The sequence below is a fragment of the Accipiter gentilis genome, chromosome 6, assembly GCF_929443795.1.
Source record: "Accipiter gentilis chromosome 6, bAccGen1.1, whole genome shotgun sequence".
Classification (NCBI taxonomy): Eukaryota; Metazoa; Chordata; class Aves; order Accipitriformes; family Accipitridae; genus Astur; species Astur gentilis.
The window spans coordinates 20,207,026-20,228,584 of record NC_064885.1 but is presented as its reverse complement, the minus strand read 5'-3'; the positions used below and the strand labels follow the sequence as shown (position 1 = coordinate 20,228,584).

General features: G+C 42.4%; 1 protein-coding gene across 1 annotated transcript in view; it reads right to left on the bottom strand.

Annotated features, from left to right (window-relative positions):
• Nucleotides 1–21,559, bottom strand: part of LOC126039390 (glypican-1-like) — a 200,351-nt gene that overhangs the window by 45,391 nt on the left and 133,401 nt on the right. The window lies entirely within an intron of this gene.

Below are 21,559 nucleotides of genomic sequence, written 5' to 3'. Positions count from 1 at the left end.
CACTTCCACTCTCTAGCAAGATGTGGTTTGGAAAGAGAACTAATCTCCTTTATTATGCCAGCCTCGTGATAAGATCACAACCTTCCTTTTTGTGGAAGTTCAAGCCTATATAGGGTCATGCTATTAAAAATCCAGTCAAATTCCAATATCAAAACAGGCACATCTGAACCAAATTACAGCCCCTTATAACTGAAATAGACAAGCACAAAAATAAGGCATTTAGAAACCAGACAATTTTAAAGTTTTATATATTTTTTTCTACTCTCACTTTTACTGTTCAATACTCATGTTTGAAATTTTTTTATTTATTTTTTTTTTCCTCCTGGATTCCAGATTGTGACACTGCAAGTAAGCCCATAATAACAGGGAATATGCATTTTGAGAAGCAGTAGATAAGGAAACAGCTCAAAGTGACTGGACAGAATATAAACTTAGAAATACTCAACTTAAGCCTGGTTGTTGTATCCAACAGTTTGAACACTGTGATGGAAGTGGATTATTGACAGCTGCCTCAGCCAGACATCACCAAAGAGAAATCAGATAAAGCAGAATTATATCATGTTCTTGGGTTGAAAGGAGAGGGGGGAAAAAAAAGAGTGACAAGCACTTAGAAAGCTTAGGAGAGGAGAGGCGATAAAGAAGACTAGGCCAGAAAGAAAACAAACTGGAGGGTAAGGAAAGCAGAAGTGCTGACAGCACTAATATAGAAGCAGATGACAGGGAAGACAAGGAAGACAGTTCATGGTGAAAGGTAGGATTTATGTATCACATTTCTGGCACCATTCCTGAACATTTCTGAGGGCACAACCTCCAAAAAGAACTAAATTTAATGTAGAGTACATTAAAAAATGCTTGTGCCCCTCTAGCTGCCTCAGCTGCTGACTCCAAGGTTTCCTCTTCCCCAGCTCAGCTCTCCTGTCTGTTTGTTTGTTTGACCCTAGCTGTGCTCTCATCACAAATTAGCAGGCTTGCTAGTTACAGCACAAGATGATGAACACACTGAATGCCTTCAACCAGTGCATAAGCTCTTGTCTACTTGGAGAAACTGGTTCATTTCTTATGGGAGTCACTTAGCGTTAAATGCCGACCCTTCTGTTCCCACAGCTCCTTTGACGCTGAAATGCATAGCAAATCTCTTCATAGTTTTCAGAATGGTTTGTGCAATAAATCTTAACAGCCCACTAAAACTTGACCAGTTGCTGTGGTCCCCGTGGATTCATGGGAAATTTGGTCCCCCCTTTCTAACATCCCCTGAAGAAAAAAAATTACCACCCCCCCGACATGAAGATTACATAGAGAGAAATCCCTTACAACAGCAGCCTCAAACATCAGAGAAGCATTATTATAGTCTTCTGGGCTATTATGATAGAACAGCACTTCTTTGTTAAGGCAAATGTCAGAGGCAGACACTGAACACTTCCCTCAGACCTGAGCTTTTCAATGTATAACATTCTCCAGTGAACAGCCTTGCCCACTTCATGTCATTGAAATGTCAGCTCCAGGGTGCTTCAGATGGTAGAAGCAGCTGCCAGCCAAGCTTCAAGCACTAAACAAATGTTAGTTAAAAAAAGTAATAAATAATCATTTTGTTATCTATAGGTACCATTGAATCATCACTTCTGAAAACCTTCCCAGAAGCTCTGAGGATCTGATGTGCAAAACGGCCCATTGGGAAGAGCTTTGCAAGCTGGAGCTGGGGCACTGTCAGTTATTCAGCAGCTTTGGCTTCTGCCATCCTGACTATTTTTCTGTAAATATTGAATCAGTTGCTAAGGGATTTCACTGGGCAATATGATATCACTCTGTTATTGCACCAGTGACTATATATCAACCCTTGACAACAGAACAGCGTTGTTTAAACCTGAACTTAATTTCTTGTCAATACAGATGTGGTGGGAAAGTCTCAAGAATCCATTTGGTGAGCCAGCTCCCTTCAGCTGCTGAGCCTGCCAATGGCACTTTCTCCAACATGAAATGCAATACCTCCCCATTACAATGGGAAATCCTAGAACAGTTAGGACAGAGCTTATGATAAAGCCTATCTTCAACAGCAAATACAATCTCTCCACTCTAAGCAAATATACAGAAGATGACAGCAAAAGGCATGTTGTAATATTACATCACCTCCCAAGAACAGAAGCATATTAATGAGAAAAGCTAAACAATGGATTTTATTCCCTTAGAAAATCTGGTTTAAGTTAATAATTTGTGATACGGGATGGACAGGCATGTTACAGACAAGAAGACACTAGACGATTATTTAATTAATGATCCTTCTTACGTATCGTCCTTCTATTTGAAGGTACCTAATGATTTTCATGGGCACTTTTCATTTTATGACCTTTATCACAAACTGTTTGCAAAGAACAACTGTTGCTTTGTATTATAAGCTCCAAGAAGCGCCAGTCTCTCCAGCCCCAGGAGGGACTTTCAGTTCCCCAAGCTGGATGAAAGGGTCTGAGAAAGTTTCGGAGCTTTTCAATAGCTCAGCGAAAGGTGGTGGGACAGCAGCACTAGGAAACTGCTCTCCTTTCAGGGCCAGCTACATTGGCACAGGCACCTTTCCAAGGGAAAGGGGGTGAGAGGTAAGAGCTAGTGCTTGGATTTAGACTCCGTATTTCAGGCTTCTGCATGATACCCACAGCCTGAGCTGAGAGGGTGGGACACACCGGTCTCGTGCTGCTGTTAAGCGGTGTTCCGTCCCATGCAAACATGCCACCGGTGCCCTGTTTCCTTGTTGTCACAGCATAGCATGGGTGGTCCTGCCTGCACACAGTACTTTTGGATGCTTCTCTCAACTATTTAACTGCTTAATGCCAGGACACCTCAGCAGTATTTGTCAAGCAGTGTCTCTTGATGAATAGAGAAATACTAATGCTAATACAAATGCTCAAGTGGGCACGTTTAAAATTCTTTCACATCGCTGTTTTGCAAAAAAACCCCCTCTTTCTCAGCTGTGCAAAGGACTCACAGAGAGAAAATGGCTGAAGTTTAATGACTTTGAAACACAGCCACTCCAGGATACCACTTAGTGATATATTCACGGTGGGATGAGGCACATCTGTGCACATTTCTCAGGGGTTTTACAGGGCCAAAGTATGTGAAAGTTTGTGAAAGGGCTTCTTGTTAGAAGTGGAGCTTCCCCCTGCTCTCCCAGCAGAGCTGGATTTTTCTGGCAAACGTTCCCGCTCCCACCCAGGGGCTGGGCTGCCCTGGCCACAGCCGCTGCCCCCTTCCTCCTCCTCCTCCGCAGCGCCTGGCTGCCTTGCAGGAAAGGCAGACAACATACCTACAGGTAGGACTGGCTTTTTTAGACAGTCAGCTTGGATGAGAGTATATATGGCAAGTCCCAGATGAAGGGTACATAATTAGTGATAAATCACTTCCTAACACGACCAGCACATTTGTTCTTAATTAGCCTCTATTCATATTAGAGTGAATTTATGTTACTGCTGTTATTAAAAATCTTTGCAGAGGACAATCAATATAAAGTTACGACAGCAGAATGCTAACAGGCAACACGTTATACATGGATGCATTTTGAAAATATCCATGAAGTGTGAAAATGACCTTCAAATTGTAGGAAAACAGTATCTGCATTTCCAATGGTTGTTCTTCCTAGCTGTATGGATTTTACTGTATTTTTGGGCAGATCTCTTCCCAGTCGTCCTCCCTCTGAATCATTTAATGTGATGGAGATGATTAGGATGACTGATCTGCTCAAGTACCTATGAATATTTCTGACATCATCCTCCAGGGGAAAAAAGCAAACCACAACCACCAAAAAAAGCAACCCAAACCCAAAAGCTGACTCCATGTTTGAAGGGTCTGGATTCATGCTGTGCGACGCATGCAGCTAGGGGAGATGCGCAGCTGTTTGACTTTTGTTAAATGCAAGGTGTGACCCTGTTACGATTAAAGTCTTTTTGTTTACCTCTGTGCTGAAGCAAAGCAGGAAGTTTTGCTGGGTGGGGATGAAAAAAAGCAATCAGAAAATTCTTGCTACTGAGTCATGACCTGATGGAAAAAAATAATTTAGCTATTTCACTTGCTTGGGAAGAAAATAATTTCAGCCAGTGGAGAGAAACAGGGATTAGCTAAATCAAACACAGAGAAACATCTGACTCCTTCTGGTATTTCTTGTGTTTAAGTACGCAATACTGAGATGGGTTGCTCCTGCAAACTGTTCTATACTTGATCCAGCTTCTGCAGGTCTGGTTTCAGCACTTTGGCAACAAGATATGTTTATAACAGTAACAGTTATTTTTTCCCCTCCTAAATGCTTGACCATTGCTTACTTTAATCATTATCTACCAAAATGGGAATTCTTTCTACTGAGATGAATGGTGGCCAGTGTTTCAAATCCCTTCCTAGCATGGACCAAACCTTACCGGAGAATACATACCGAGAGTCACCCACTGCCACCCACGATGACACAGACGGCCCTGTCTCTTCTTGTGGTGCAGCACCACCATAGAGGCTACAGCCACAGCATAAGAAAAAAAGAAACACCTACTCTTCGTTGCACTTTACAAAGGGGAGAGGGGAAAAAAGAATGGGCTACAATATCTGTCTTTTGCAGATCAGCGGCATTAGATGAATCCTGCTGTATAAGACACCATCTATTTTAGATCCCAAATTACCATACCTTCAAGACTATTAAACAACGATTAATAACTTCTTGAGAAACCAAGTAAATTAAATACATATCATCCTTTTCGACATGTCAAGGGCAGTACAGCAGAATATAGGTGGACAATGAGGAGTAACATACATAAACTGACTGACTTTAAAAGAAAAAAAAAATCAATAAAAACTTAATCACAGAAGAATATAACCAACATATATCTAATCCACTGAGACTTTCACAGGGGAATTTCAGTTTCAGCAATAAAACAAATTCATTTCAAGTTAAACTAATATGGTCATCTTGAATTTGTTAGTGAAAATGAAAGCAATGTGAACTTTAAGTTTTCAAAAGCAAAAAGACATTTAATAAAATTTCTCTCTTTTTGCCATGGGACTAAGGGAAAAATCCAATAATGTATTAGTCGTGCAATTCTGATAAGTTATGGATTCTTATTTACAACACGTTTTAGCTTGATTTTATCTTAATATTCTGTAATGATTTGCTGTCATAATTGAAATTTGTCCTATTGTTAATCATTATTGTAATGAAGAAAAATTATTTAGTTTATAACTAAGAGAACACAACTAACTATTGCTATTGAAGACAGTCTGTGGGTATGTTGCCTGGGGCTGGTGCAACCATTACCCTCTATTAAATAACAAGTATGGATTACTTTAATTGGCAAATTGTTTTGAAATAGGAAAGGATGGTAAACATTTTCTAGAGAAACTTGTATTGCTGGAAAAATGCTTTTGAGAAAGCCAAAACCATCGTTTTCCAGGGAAGGACTGAACCTGAGGTATTTCAGTTTGGACAGTCTGTGAGAGGGATCCATAGTTCAGTTCCCTCATGTCCACCATTCCATCTGTGGGTTTTTGGTCAAAGCACATCCCTGGGGATGCTCCTTGCTCCCACGACACAGTGTCAGAGCCTTGCAGCCCCGGCAGGCAGCCCAGCCAGCAAGAATGGAAATAACCCACAGCTCCTGGCACCACTTCCAAATAACATTCTGGGTTTTGGCCCAAATGTTCAATCTGCAATTAAATTTGTAATGTTCAATTTGCAGCTGAAAAGACAAATATGTTTACAGAAAAGTCTGATGCAGTTTTTTCCCTGTGTTCACTGTAATATTCCATATATTCACGCCTGTTGTCAAATGACAACCAAAAAGCAGTGCTTAATAGGCTTCAACCTGCTTACTTACCAAGTAGGCAGCTAATGGCAAGCACTTCCAACAAACAAGCCCTGTGCTGTACCTGCTGGGCACCCACTGAACACCGAGGGGCTGCAGGCTGCTTGCACCAGGCTTGTCCCGTCCAGCCCCGTGCCACAAAAGGTTCCTCAGACCTAGTTGTCTGATGCCTCACAGGAGGACTAGGAACTGAAATCAGCATCTCATTGTCAGCTATTAATAATTTTTTCAACTCCCAAGAAGAATACATGTAATATTGGGATTTCTTCTTCAAAAGACAACATGATGAATGGCATGAAGAGGGAACATGATCAGAACAGTGAATAAAGACTAAAAATCCATCTGACAATGAAAAGCTGCTACAAAACACCAATACTTAGTGATAGAAAATGCTCCCCAGCCCATGCAGTTCAGTTTTGAAACAAAGCTGACACGGCCAAAGAGAGCACTGCCTACATTTAAACTTTCTTCTTTCTCAATTCTTTTTGATAACTAGCTCTAAATTTTAGAGTATATTTATAGCACACACCTCCAGGAGAAGTCCTACCCGCTGACAGAGCACTTGCACAGGACACCTGAGAAAATACAGGCTATGTGCCTGGCATGCAGCGAGCTTTTACAAACACACCACTACACAAGGATCAAGTCCATGCTTTGAAATACTGTAGAAAGAAATTATTTGGACTTCTAAACCCCACCAGCTGTATTGTAACACCATGCCTGTTTGCTTCAAGACACAGCATGTCCTGAGGATGAGCCCAGGATGGTGCACACAGACATCCAGCGATCCTGGAAATGCATCACTGCAGAGCCCAGTGCTGCACCCCATGATGGCTCGCTGCATGGGCAGGGTGCTGTGCCTGGCTCCTCGGCCTCTCCACACAGGCACAGGGCTGCCTGCAGCACCCACAGTACCTGCGTGGTTCAGGTCTGGTCTGCATTTATCTCAGAAACCCTGTGCTGCCATGAGAGACATCTGCCATCCCAGTGACCCAGACTTTCCAGGCCCATGCTCCCAAGTCATTTGCTCAGCCCTACTTAGATTGCACACTTATCCTTTCTGTGAAAATAACAAGAAACCTTAAAAAGAAGCCATGAAAAAAGTCTTTTCCTTGGCTGCAAGAAGAGCCTTGTGTGAATAAATCCACCAGACATGTAAACAGCAGGTTGCGCACCCAGTGTTTGTTTTTCATCTCAAACAAGAGCGTGCTTAGTGGTGAAGGAGGCTGAGCACAGACTTTTACCCAGCCACTTCTGATCTCCCAATTTCTCTTGTGCATCCTGAACTGCCTGAAGGCAACTTAGAAAACGCCGCATAAGGCACATCATCCTCAAAGTGATGTTTGTTCCTCTTGCAGTTGTCTCGCGCTTTCTTCCCCCACTGCTCCCTTCCTCCACCCTCTTCTCTTCCTTCTCCCATTGCCCTGCAATTTATTTTGTTTCTTCAAAAACATTCTCCCTACTGTGTACATGTCTATGCGGAGCTCTAGTGAGCTACCAGGTTATCTGACAGATACTCTCTTATTATATCTCTTGCATCCTCTACTGTTGCAGCACGTCCTTCCAAGGAAGGCAGTATGGCATTACCTCTGTGTTGTGAAACGCCTGGCACATGTCTGGGTGCTGTAAGAAATAAGGATTTTTAAACACTACATAGCTGCAAGACAAGCCTACGCTCCACATCTTTTCAGACACAGTCACAAACACCTCTCATATTCTCATTCAGTAGATTCCAGTGCTTCAAGATAAATACTTGCGAAGGCCCACAGGCCTACCTGTGCTCGCCAGCACCAACCCACCCAACTTCTCACACTAAGCAGCGCTGAGCTTCACCATGGAATTGGTATTTAAAGCCATACTTCTCTCAAGTTCTGCGGTCATTCAGTCCTGGAGGCTTTGGTTATGGCTTGTCTTTACTTCTGACACCACGAGAACAGTAAGACCTTGTTTAATATTTAATGCATGCCTTAAAAGTGAATGGGCACCTCCCTTCTTGCTTAAGCACCAGCAGCTTCCCGCAGGGCACAGGCAGCCTTTCCCTCCTGTCACGCAGGAGGGCTGGCTTGGGGACTTTGCCTTTTGGAGGAGCTTTCAAGGAGTGTCACGCACAGTGAGTGATGCAGTCTGTCAGCATCACGTTTCTGCGCTCCAGAACTGAAAACCTCTGACAGAACAGGCTTCAAAGTTAGTGTTAAAATGCAACGCTACCTCAGGGTAGGAACGACCTTAGAGAACCATCTTCTCCAGTCCTCCTCGAAGTGGCTAGTGAGAAATTTCTTTACTTGTCTCTTCTATGTGGCTGCTTATTAAAAATAATGATTACCATGGACTTCCTGTAAAAGGAGGAGAGCAGGACCTGAATAAAATAGGTGTCCCAGAGTGGTCTTTCTACAGACCCTCTGAAGAATACTTTTTGTGCTCTTCATAGTCCAGACAGGCCCACACTCCAGCACAGAGGAAAGCAAGGAGGGGAATCTATAGCCAGAAGCAAAAAGGACAGGGAGAAGGATTTTAAGAAAAAACTTAAGAATCCTGAAAAGAACCTTCACAATTACATGGAGCTATTTCTATGCAGAATTAGCAGACTTGCCAAGGATAACACAAAGGGGAGAGTAATTATATTTGCTCACTATTTAGAAAAAATTCAGATGAACGCAGTGCTATCACAGGGTGATGACCAGATATTTCTCATTCCAGCAGTAAAACAGTAACAACTGAAATTGCACATTTAAAAAACCCAAACCTTCAGCTACATAGTATCTGTGAGTGCTAGAACTGCTGTAGCTTTTATAGTTACTTTTAGCAACCCATAAAACACTGGACAAATTTCAGAAGGAGGAAACTGAATGTTGTACAAATTCTTAAGAAGGTAAATGAGCGGCTACAGCTCTGCCAGCCCAATGCCAGTGCCCTGCTTGACATGGTGTTTGACTTGTAAGGAATTAAAGGAAGATGATAACTTGTGTGCAGCCTGTCAAACCAACTTAATACAGGGAATTGTCTACAAACAGCTCTTCTGCTGGGAAAAAAGTCGTGACAATAGCCAGTGACTAGAAGGTAAAGAGGATTAAGCCATACTTATTAATTGTGAGGGTAAATATAACCTGAGTTGCTCTACAGGCTGCAGCTGAAAGCCCCATTACAGGAAGGGTGAGGCCAGCCCAGACATGCCAGTGGGAGCAGGATTTTGCAGGTGAAAGCACAAAAAAAGCTCTCCCTTGCCTCTTAGTCTGGTCATCGGCCATGTCCGAGAGATGGTGTCTGGACCACATCTTAAAAAAAACACATGCCCTGCTTCAGGAAAAAAGCTAACAACACAGAAACATTTGCAGGCTGGGAGGGTGCTGCAGGGAGGATCCTTTGGCCTCTTTATACCCTCTATAGTTTCCTAAGCTTCTTCTGAAATGCCATTTCTTTCTCCTGATATTCTTATCCATTTGCATTCTCTTCCTTATTCTTCCAAGTTTAAATTTTCCACCCTCTTTTGTCTTTCATGAGCATCTATTTAGAAATCGGTGTGATATTCCCACTTACAATACTGTGTACTGGTGAGCTAAATCCTACTCTACACTCTGTATCCCTTCTTACACCTAGATTTCATCCTAGAAAATCACTTCTATCCTTTTGCGGACAACAGTCAGCCAGTTCTCACTATTCCCAGAGGTGGATGACATTGCTAATGTGTATATATTACATACAAGCAGAAATCGATGCGGTCTGCTGTACATCGGGATCAATATCATGGAAATAAAAATGGATTCTGGAAATATGAATAAAAAAATACATATGACAAAAAAGAAACCAGAAAATCTTTAAAGAAACCCATAAAGTGAAAGGCAGAAAAAAGCAGCATTCCTACCACATAAATACTTAAATTTATTTGCAGTGCAACTATTTTTAGATACCCCATTTTAGTCATTAACCTACATTTATTCTAGTGTGGGGTTTGGTGTTTTTTTCTTTTAACTGTCTGTGGAAGCTTTTTGGTCAGATATAGTAACAAGCACTCACCACAGTAATTTTAATTAACAAGCTCTAATAAATTTGCACATGTTGCAATATACAGCTCTAAAAATACACGTGTGCATCCCTAAGACCGTGGCCAGATTGCTCCACAGTGAGTCTTGCCGGGAGCCATAGGCTGCTCTTTGAACATCAAATCCAACCCTGACGCCAGCACCACTGCCTGCAGCACCTGGGCAATGCCCTCCCACCCGAAAGCTGCCTCCAGCTTCTGCCCAGCCCTGGCACTCGCACCCTGTTTCATCCACCATGTCCGGACGTTCCGGCAGACCTGATGCTGTACCCAACTCTGCACAGACGACAAACCTCACTCCCTTTTTTTGGTTAATCTCAGTCATTTTGGCTAGAGCCAACTTGTCAGTCAGAGGCCAGACTTGGCGGCTGGCAGAACCACAGTTAGGCAGCTGTGCCAAAGAGGGAAAAAATGAATCTCACTTTTGTCAGAACCTTCCAATTCCCACTGAAATTGTTCAGTGCATTGATGTTTGCCCCCATTTTTTTTATCCTGCAAAAGGCTGTTCACTCTCAGTGTGGGACACTGACGAAGAACAGAGGGAACAGCTACGTTTCTCCCCAACTCTGATAGCCCCCTGCCCCAGACGTGACTCCCTTTCCTATGGGAACATCGCACCCTCCAGTCAAGGGCATCAAACCCCATGCAGACACAAACCCCACCTGCTCCTCCCATCCCACGCCCTGTTCCCAGGTCTGGTCCCAATCTCCTGGGGCTGAAGTGGTCCCACTGACATCGAAGAGACCAGTGCCAGGAACAGGAGCTTAGTAGGGTTAATTTAATATTTTCAAGCAAACCACAGCACAATGATGCAAAGCTACGCAGAGAGCAGCTTTCCTGGGGACAGCCGTTCCAGCCTGGGCTTTTCGTGGCTGCCCACTGGCTGCCCCAGGCCCCACCAGCCGCTTTGCTGTGTGCTCCTGAATCTGCACAGCTAGCGTAGGCGTTTGAACCATGGATCTGGCAGTGCTCCTGAGAAATGCAGTGCCAGAGCCTGGACAGGTATGGGGACAGGGGAGCAAATGACACAGCAGGGCAGTAGCTGACAGCTGGGTGTGCAGCCGCCCACAGTGGGAGTGTGTGTGCAGCCTGGGGAACAGATGTTACTGAGATATAAGAAAATTCTTTAACAGCACCTGTGCAAAATAAAATTGCCTGTGATATGCAGATGGTCAGTTGAGACTGGATAATGGTAATGTGGACAATCTCTGCTGCATGTGGTGTGCCCACAGCTGGTCAGTGCGATACCCACTGGGACTTCTCTTTTTCAAAGAGGAGAAGAAATGGTTTCAGGTGAATATTATTTCTTATACATACATCTTTCCCATCACAGATATTTTAGAGGTGGTATTGATCAATTATTTTTTTCCCCACGGTCAATTGTTTCTCTTTTCAGGGGAAACATGCAGAAAAGGGTGTAATGCTCTTACCACATCCCAGAAATATCCAGCTGTATCATCAAGTATTTAGAAGAACTAAACTATAAATGAGAGAGTATCAACACGTCCTGAACAGAAAGAGGATAGCTGCTGCTAGGTTTTGTGAAACTTTCCACAGTTTGGAGAACTTCAGAGAATTATACCCTGCATAGAGAGCAACAAGTTCACAAAAGCTTTTTCTGTGCTGTACATTGTGCCGGCATATGGGAACGTTATACTGACGCTACTAGCGAAGACTCTTTTGACATGATGTAAAGCATCTAATAATTATACAGCAAATATGACGAGACGGAATTGAACCTGATCTCAATTAGCAACAAGAAGTATCCTTCCAACTGAGATTAATATTGATTAAACCATAACAAGACTAGTATTTGCCAGTAAGAGCTCTATAAAACCAAGGAAAGGTGAGGCCAACCTTTAAGTTGGAAGCACTTTGTCACGAGCTGTAAAGACAAGTGATCCTCCTATGGCCTAACTTGTCCTTTTCAAAAATGGAAGTTTGGCTCTGTATAATTCAGGAAATTACAGTCATTTCAGCGGACAGTTAGACTGGCCAGGAGCCCAGAGCAAAAACCAACAGCCTTTGGGGGATGGCTCTGTTTTCCTTTCAACTTTCCCTATCCCTGGTATGGTATTAATCACACCAAATCCCATTCTTCTCTCCCTTACCCCCTCTCGGAAATACAAGCTAAGACACGGTTACCACTACTGGTGTACTAGTACTTCAAAATACAGGCTTGTGCTTTTTAACTTCCCCCCTTGTACCAAATTAAGGTGGATATTTTGGAGTTGAACAAATGTATTGGATTTATTGGCTCTTCCCTCAAGTGAGGTATAATAGTTCCACCAGTCCAATCCTACATTTCCTTTACATGGAAATGATTGGATTTATTGCTAGCCATTTTTAGATCATATTAAGTCAAACCATAACAACTAAGCACCCTTCAGGGCTTACTGCAGATTATAAAACACTGCTTGAAAAACAGACATGCAAGGGTATGAGAGGCAACAATACAAAGCTTACAACAAATCTTATTTTCAAGATTCTTGATCCTATTTAAGTAATGTTTTAAAATGTTCAGGCCAACCTCAGAGAGCTGTTACACGGCTCATTAAACACAGAGTGCTAATATTCTTCAAATGTAAAAATACATACACACAGAACATTAATTGGCAACTACCTGTTAAAGCAAACTTCTTTTAGTAAGTTTTTGTTAATATTTTTCTGATAAATAGACATTTGCAAAGAACAAAGACCAATGTGACAATTATTAATTACCTTAAAAACAAGGGTAGTAGGCAAACGAAGCCTGGGAACCTCTACACCCCATCCCATTGGCTTGGGAAACAATTTAAGCCCATGTTCCTAGGCTGCCCAAAACACAAATGCTTCCCTAAAAAGGGGCTTGTGTGATTTCTGACACAGTAGGCACATGGCCCTGGCCAGGCAGCACAGCTACAGCATTTCACTAACATGAGCTGCTCTAAGATCTGCTCCATGGTATGGCCTGAAAGACAGACCTTGTCTGTCTTGGTGAGGAGATGTCTATAGTTCATTAGTTGAATAGAAAAAGGCACTGAGAGTCCAGGAGAAAGAGGCAACAACTTTTCCAGGCTAATACTGGAGACATCAACTCTAAATGCAATGTAATAAATATTACTGCAAAGATATAGCAGGCCAGTAAGCTACAGGCACAGCCAATGAGTATTATCTTATTCAAGAAACTTTTCTAGCCATTGGAGATTTCACCTGTGCACATAATTCCAATCCTTCACATTCAACAGCAGGCAAAAATCAGTCTAACATGGTAAGGATAATAAAATGTAATACAGAAGCTTATTAGGAAATAGACAAGTCTGTCTCCAGCAGGCCATGATGGGAGAGCATCAGAAAGCCAAGAACCACAAGATGCTTTTTTTCATTGGGTGCAGCCACTTGGGCTTCTGCAGGTTACTTGGGACAATAGCATAACACCAGCACAGTGACATTCAAGTGCAACAGAGTTCTAAGAGAGCAGTAGCTGCCCAAGGATGCACTCATGCTTGCTAAGCCTCTAATCCCAGCTTTGATTGCTTTTTTCCTGCATAATCAGTTCAAACACAGCTAGAATTAATCACTGTTTGCAAATGTAAAGGTTGCTTTTCTTCTCTTTCCTTAGGATCTGCCTTAGGTCACACAGAGGGCTAGCGTGGGTGAAGATGCAGGCCAGACCCCCTCCAGAGTCTGGCATTCCCCTACTGCACTTTAATGCCCATAGCAATAATAACAATAATAATAAGAAGAATAAGAATAGTGATGATGCTATGGTGATAAAAACTGCAGCATCTACTTACTCAGCAGTAGCTCTGACTCAGGGGCCACTCTTGGCCTTTTCCCGGATCCATCACTTAACAGATCCTTACACCCCCATCTACAACATCTCTGCACATCCTAGCTCTCGTCTAGCCCAGCTCTGTAGTCTATTCTCACTCACCTTCTCCCTCTTCCAGTACACTGTTCCCCCATCCACTCTATTCTTCCTTCCATGCACTCTACCCTTCCTGCATTGAGGAGAAGTGCTGGCCAGACAGCCAGGGGCTGGACAGGACAGTACTGTCTCTTGAATGCTGGCCAAGCTGATACTCATTCACATTATGATCCTTGTACCCTGCTCTGGAGTTCAAACAGGCATTTTGGCCAGCACAACTGCAACTGATTTCCAATTCAGGTCACCTTCACATCACAACAACGATCAGGCTTCAGTCATTAGGTCCACCAGCATTAATGATCCCTTTGTAACTCTTCTAGATGTTATTACATTGCACACTCCTTTGTTTGGATTATCTCAAAGCATCCCATTTCTTGTTATTACAGAAAGTCAAGAAACATAACACGAGCAGGGCTCCTAAAAATGAGATTTATGCCCAGCTGCACTGTGCAAGCAGAGTTACCATGCAAAGAAAATTACAAGCAATAAATAAACGTGTATATAGGTAGAGGACGTCTTTTAATACGTATCTGCAAAACATTCTTTGGAATACTTAACGAGAAACCTATTTCTGGTCCTCTAAAATCATTTTCTTAAGACTTAGTTAGCTCTGTACTTAACAAGGGTTAGTGGGCCAGCAAACGCAGTATTTTTTATTTCCATTTCAAAGGGTTCCAGCAGAGGCAGATATTTTCAAACATAGCATTTGCAAAATACTGCTGCTATTAAACGTGTAAGACAAACTAATTGCATCACCCTCCACAGAAAATCTCAATGTCATTTGGTATGCTATTGGAAGTGCAGAGGGACAGTGGGCATCCCTCCAAAGTAGAGGTTACACCCATAAATCCTCTTTCACTCACCCCATGAGCTTCTTTATCTGATTCTCTGGGATCATGTAACACTTCTGGAGCTGACTTTCAAAAAATGGACATAGCCAGGAGTCTACAATAAAGTTTTTTCATCCTTGCCTTCCATGGTCTTACAAAGCAGGGTCATGTGGATAGACTGGGCTAATTTGATAGAACTGCCTACTAAAATAACAGCTGATACTCAATGATGATCTGAAAAATACCATCCAGCAAGGTTCATTCCGCACTGCTGCCCCCTCTTGCCCAGAAACCGCCCAGGATTAATGAGCATCTCTTCCTCTCACCGCTGTCTGCTCAGGGACACTCGCACACTTGCTGGCTCCAGAACAGGTTGCTATTACTCTGGCAGGACACCCGAGTACCCAAGATGGACAAAGGCCAGAATAAATCATGTGCCTTCATTGCTATGCACATGCAAACAGCCAGGAAAGCACTGCTACCTCTTCAGTGGCGTATCTGTCACGCGAGAACATCACAGCATGTTTCACAGTTAGCAAGAGTCTAAACGTACTCATTTAAGTCAATACACAGGTCAGAAGTACACACTGCAGTCAATAAAGAAGGCGAAGATGTGGAGAAAGCCCGTAGATGACAGACAATAAGCGCAAGAAAAAGTAAAAGATGAGGATGCAACATTGCACTAATTTCACAACAGAGGTGGGTTTTGAGAGCTAAAACAGGCAACTAATAAAACCTGACATATTTAAGTTGAAGATATTATCATGAGAAACCTAAAGACTCCCCACGCATCAAGAAAATGAGCTTGAAAAAGCAATGACCAGTTGCACCAGTAATTTATAATCTCTCAGCTGCTGAGATTGTGAACAGTGGCACTTTGTAATCTTATAGGGAAAGCAGCTCTAATGCCATCTGGTCATATATTTCCGGCCAAGATAATTTAGTGGAGCCTGTAATGAAAAAAGTTGCGCATCCTCCTAAAAATCCGAATTATGCCAGCTGTGCCATAGTGCCACTTGTGTTTTCAAGGAGAAGGACAGCTGTCATTCCCTTTGTCTGAAGATAGGAAGAAGACCGCCTTGCTTAAGAGACCTAATTTTTCTTAGATCGCCCTAAATTATCTTACCTGTTGCTAGAAGAAGAAAGGGTGAGGTCCCTGTTAACATTCTTTGTTTGATTTTTTGCTGACATATATACAGCACTTGTTTTCTATACCCACCTTGATAAGCTGCTGTGGAGAAGGTGATATTTGGACCTTAACTCTAATCTGAACTGCAGCCAGTACAAAGAAAAGTATGGGTTCTACCAAAATCAGACCTGCTTTAGCACAAAACCAGTTTGAGAGAGGGTGCCATTAAGCTCATCATCTTCACCTCTCCTAATGAATGAGACATTTCATATTTTAGATATTACCTCAGCAACATACTGCCAGTTTTAAATTGCTCTGTCATCTCAGATTAGCACTCATTATTCATGCTAATGTAAACTAAACGGTACCTCTCCTGAAATATGTGAAAAAATAAATGGGATTACAATGAGGGTTGTAGGGCATGAAATTTCTAATCCGAGAGCAACTAATTGTTGTAGGTACTTCTTCTGTCCACCGGGTCATCAATTTGAACCTGTATATTTGCTTTTATGTTATTTTAAGGTCAAATCTTGTTTGCCTTAAGCACACAACTACTCCCACTGGTTCCAAGGGGCTATCTGCAAAAGCAAAGATATATAACCTCAAATGAGCAGTAAAAAAGATACCACCACCAAACTGCCTATAGCAAACCTATACACTTCCAGGACACAAGGGCTAAGAGCGCGCCTTCAAAACCACAGCCGGTCTAGACTCCTCCACCCGCTCACAAAGAAAAGCAGCAGCGGGGAGAATTATAGCCCAATACTCAGTGTGACAGGAAGGAAATAGCATTGGGAAATGCTTATTTTAATGACAGAAAAATATTTCCCAGGCTTGGGCTTAGCAGCAGTAGAAATGTTATTACTTTCCAAGCTGGAAGAGGAAATATTTCAAGGGCTATTTTTTGACACCTTAACTGTGGCTTGATTTCTGCATCTATTAAGAAAAAGTGTATATAGCCTGTGCTGTGGATGCTTTGCAAATCTTTGCATACAACTCCATTTTATAAGGCTAGAGTGTGATAGAATTGTATATAATTTACATCAGGCTGAACAGCTACCAAAAGTGAATGTATATGAAAATATTAAAGTCCCCCTGGTTTTGTTTCCAGAATTAATGCTAAATTCAACGTCTTCTTCATTTAATTATTTCTCAGAGTACATGAAAGCAAGACAGAAAAGTGCCCTATGAAGCACTGCTGTGTAAAAAGGCCTGACTGCGTACGGTTTCCTTCCTAATGCATAAGTCTGTCAGCCTTTTAACCCAAAATATCCTTAAAACGTTAAGAATATAGACAGCTGTATTTCCTAGTGATTTGCAGTTTCATCTTCCCAGCGTGCTTATGTTGAGTGAAATCCGTTTACAAATACCATCATTGTAAGCACTTCAAAGCCTAGAAAATGTCTTTTAATTGTAATTACTGGGCCTGCCTTGGACCATCCTGAGCCTCCCTTCAAACGCCCATTGATTTTGGTGGGACTGCAGAGTACTGAGCAATGACACTGGTGAGTACATTAGCTCTGTTACGCTGCTCTGAAATTAGACAGAGAAGAACCAATATTTCTGTACTGTAAAGTTCCTGTAAACCAGACAATCATGGGAAGTGCAGTAAGTGAACAGCTTTGAAGGATGAACATTTACAAATGTGGGACCATCTAGCTCTGGAAATTACTTCTTGGAGTTATGATGATGTACTTCAGCTTCTCTCTCATTATGTGCAGGGAAGTTTTCAGTCTAATTTCTGGGTTCAGGGAATTTTGAAAAGAAAGAGTCACTCATTTCATTTTGGAATAAAAAGAAATGAGAGAAAAGAAAAATGAGGCAAAGACGTATCTACAAAAATGCTTCTTAACATGGATTTCTCCTGGCTATTGCTTATCTCTCAACTGCTCCTCTTTAATAGAGCCAATCTCTGTTTTTAACACATAATGTTATCTTCTCTCTATCCTACTCCTTCTATACATAATAAAGTGCATTTAAGGTACTTATGTGGCTATTGTTACTAAAGGATGTGTGCACCTCTTTAGTCTATCTATCTTTGTAATACCTGTGGGAGCTGGGAAAGTCCTATTACAGTCTCAGGCTCAGAACACCAGAGATATTTAGGGGCCTGCCACTGACATAAATGGGATTAGCTGCCCCGTGGCTTTTCTGGCTCAGAGCCTCCACTATGTCCCTAAAATCACGAAGGACATCTTAAATGAAGTGGGGAACCACCTCTTAAAGAGTCTCGCTACCTAGGCTGGGGTCTCATTTCTGAACCAGCTTTTCCTTTTTAATTTGGTCTTATGTTGCTACAAGATGAGGATACTAGATAAGTTAAAAATCATGTCCTTATTCTCTTCTGTCTACACATCCCTTAAAAACTTTCTACTGTTGGCATACACTGGATACAAGCACTTTGGTGTACTCTGCTTTACTCCAGCTTGGTTTTCTCTCAAAAGGCTCTGCATGAAAATCTGCAAATAACCACCAAATCTCTTATTTAGCTCAACACTCCTGACTTCTTTCCCTACAGAGCAGCAAATAGACTTTTATTGTCCTTTGCACCTGGCTTTATCCTGCAGAAGCACTGGTGAGCAGTTGCTTCTGCAAAGCAGAGCGTGCTCAGGTGAGGGCTGGGCGGCTGCGCAGTGTCTGTACACATGAACCCTTACCAGCATGGACAGCTTATAAAGGAAATTTCCATCTTTCCTGGGTGGCTCCACCAGTTCCCTGCCCAATTCTGAGCAACAGATGTACAAAACACACAAGCCACCTGCCCACATGGCACAACAGGAGCAGTGTAGCTCCTGTCCTCCACGCTTGGGAATTTGTCTAAACATACTCTGCTTACAAACAGTGAACTGGTCTGTCACAAGGTAACAGTACACAATTTTCATAAAGAAACAAAAACTCACTGTCTCAGAACTGGGCTTTATACAGGCACCTTTGGGTGGTCAGACAAGCAGCTACCCTGAACCTCTTGCCTTGGGTGGGTTACCACAAGCACCATGGCCTCCTGATGCAATGGCACTATGACCTTTAGTGGCCAAATATGCATCAGGACAGCACGGGGGGAATATTTTTCCTTACTGCAACCACAAGAAGACATGATTTTTTCCTCCATGGTCACTAAGGAGCCCAGAGTAACCCCAAAATACCATTCTATCCTAACTGCCACAGGCACAGCACACGCCTTTGAATAAAGAAGAGACAGTATCTTCCACTTCCTCAAAGCAATTACCTCTTAAGATACGTGTTAGTTCAATCTTTCCAGGATTTAAATTAAGCCAAGTATTAAATCATCCAAAGCTAACTACCTGAATATTTTCAACATCTTTCAACAACTTAAACACAGACAGTCTTTGATGCTCGTTACTTTAAAGCCATAGAATTTTGTCTGGAAATTGACCACTTAAATTCCCAAAAGTGGAAGTTGAGGGAAAAAAAAATAAAATCTATTTCCAGACTCAAATTAATATTTTATTATTTAGCCCATACGTGAAAAGTGTCTTCAGCCTGTTAGGTGGATTTTTATATTAACTTGAGGTACTCTAGGATGTTAAAAACAGGGGGGTTGTATTAGGCTTACAAACACAACAACCACGTTTGCATGTGTGTTGGGTGTAGGAGGGATGAAGATGAGAACTCCCGCTATAAAGGATTATATTGGGTTTTTGGACTTGCACTGCTCACTTTGTCTAAGACGTTAAGATGCTAGCATGGTCATGATGGTAGTCCCTCAGAGCATGAACATAGATCTCATTCATCAGATCAGCAATTCTTGTAAATAAGAAATTACAAATTGTTCCTTGGATATTAGTTTTGATAATTTGACAGTGTTGAAAAATAATTTTATTTCTAAAAGGAGATCAAAGTGTGACTGCTTCCTTGCCCAAATTGCCTGTTTGCAGCAATCTGAAATGGAAGTATTTTATCAGCTTAGCTTGACACAGTGAATTTCTATTATCAGAAGAAAAAGAACTTCCAGTATCCGATTTCAGGTTCCAAATTGTTTCAGTTCATTGTGAATCTCTGGAAGTATGGAGCACATGTACTCTATTTCCAGTTTAACACTGCTACGAAATACCCTAAATCTGCAACACTACAGATAAATGTCTGGGTTTACATACAAAGAGGACAAAACTCTAGTGAAATAATTAGCAGGATTTACTGTAGTGCTATGACTGCAGAAGAGACCTGGGAAGATTTAAATGTGCTGTTGGTGGCTGCTTGCTTCCTGGGTTGCTTGGGAAGCTTCTGGTGCAGAACACAACAAATATCAAACAGTCCAATTACCGAGATGAAAGTGCTCAGTCAACACACTGACCCATCACTTGGGTCTAGCAGGGAAGCATTTTATCCATATTGTGGTTTGTGGTTTGCACAGATATCGCCTGCTATCTCAAATGCCCGTCCTTTTAAAATATACTGCACAATAGAGACCTGCAAGTTTTACGACAGCACAGATTCCAATCTTTTTAGCCCTTTAATGAAAATTAATAATCATTCTTTTTTTAAGGGAAAAAGACAAAACCTAAACTGTGCCTGCTGACAGAGTTCTGTGTATCACTCCTAATTCCTTTAAATGTGCTACTCACGTCAGCAAGAAATATCCCTTTTCTCTCTTTGCCTATATACACCCCTATCTATCCCCTAGAAGTCCAAACATGACCGCTGCTGATCAGGCTGTCTGCCAACATCTCCCTTCTGTGTGCTCAGGAATATGCCTCTTAAGAGTCTGAATGGAGGGTGTGCAAGTATTACTGGTTACAGGTTATTTTTATATTCTCCTGCTGTAAAGCTGCCCCCATCTTCAAAGCAGAGTCACCTTCCACAGAGAATCCTTCTGATCTGCAAAGGTGGAGCATGCAAAGCAGCAAAATTCTCAGCCCTGATGCCCAGAAGGGACAGCCTGTTAAAACTCAGCCTTTCCAGCTTCTTTGCACCTATGTCTCAAGGTGATTTTTCAACTTATCCACACAGTGTCCACTTCAGTGGCCATGGAATTGCCCCTCCAGCAATTTCAACAGCCTCTGTATCAGATCCTTGCCATGTGTCATGTTTATTTAAACAGAAGGGAGGCTTTATGCTCCATAAGAAGGGCCATGGGACTAGCAGCATGTCTACTCGTTTAGGAATGTTGAGCAGAGATACCAGGGAAAGAGTTGTTGTGAGGACAGGCCAGTTAGTTTGTTTCAATAGCCTTTTTTTGGCGGTGCTAATCTCTGTCTGTTTCAGGGAGAAGTCGAAGATCCCCCAACAGCAATGCCTGGCAGTGCCCTTCAGTGCAGGATGAGGCATGCACTTCCCCCCCACCCCTGTGCCCCACCAGCTCCCATGCCGAAACAAGAGCAGTGGCTACCAGGATCACGGCCCTCAGGCACTGCAGTCACTTAATGGCCTTACATGTATCCCTTCTTTAGTAAGTCTTGCCACAATGCTTACCCTTGGTCTAATAAAGACATTTATTCCTACAGCTATATTTCTGTTATGACTGTTCACTCAGCAGTTGAGTTTGATGAGATGAGTTCTCAGGGTGACTCATATTCCACCCCCAGTTCACCTGGGCAGACTCCTGAGGCGCTGTTATCTGGCCAGCGAGTGTAGGTTTACAGCAAGCATTTCACATTTCATGCTGGCTACCTTGTCCCTTCCGTGTGAAGATACACGAGGCAGGTGCCTATCGACCCTCTACCGCGAACACCTCCAGCAAAAGTGTCCCAAATTGCTGCCGCGGACACTTCCAGCTCCTCCAGGAGCATTTCTGACCTCAGCATCACTGACCAAAGAGGTCCCAGCTGTGAGGCTGCACAGGCAGCCCCACCAGCACTCAGAACAAATCAAGAA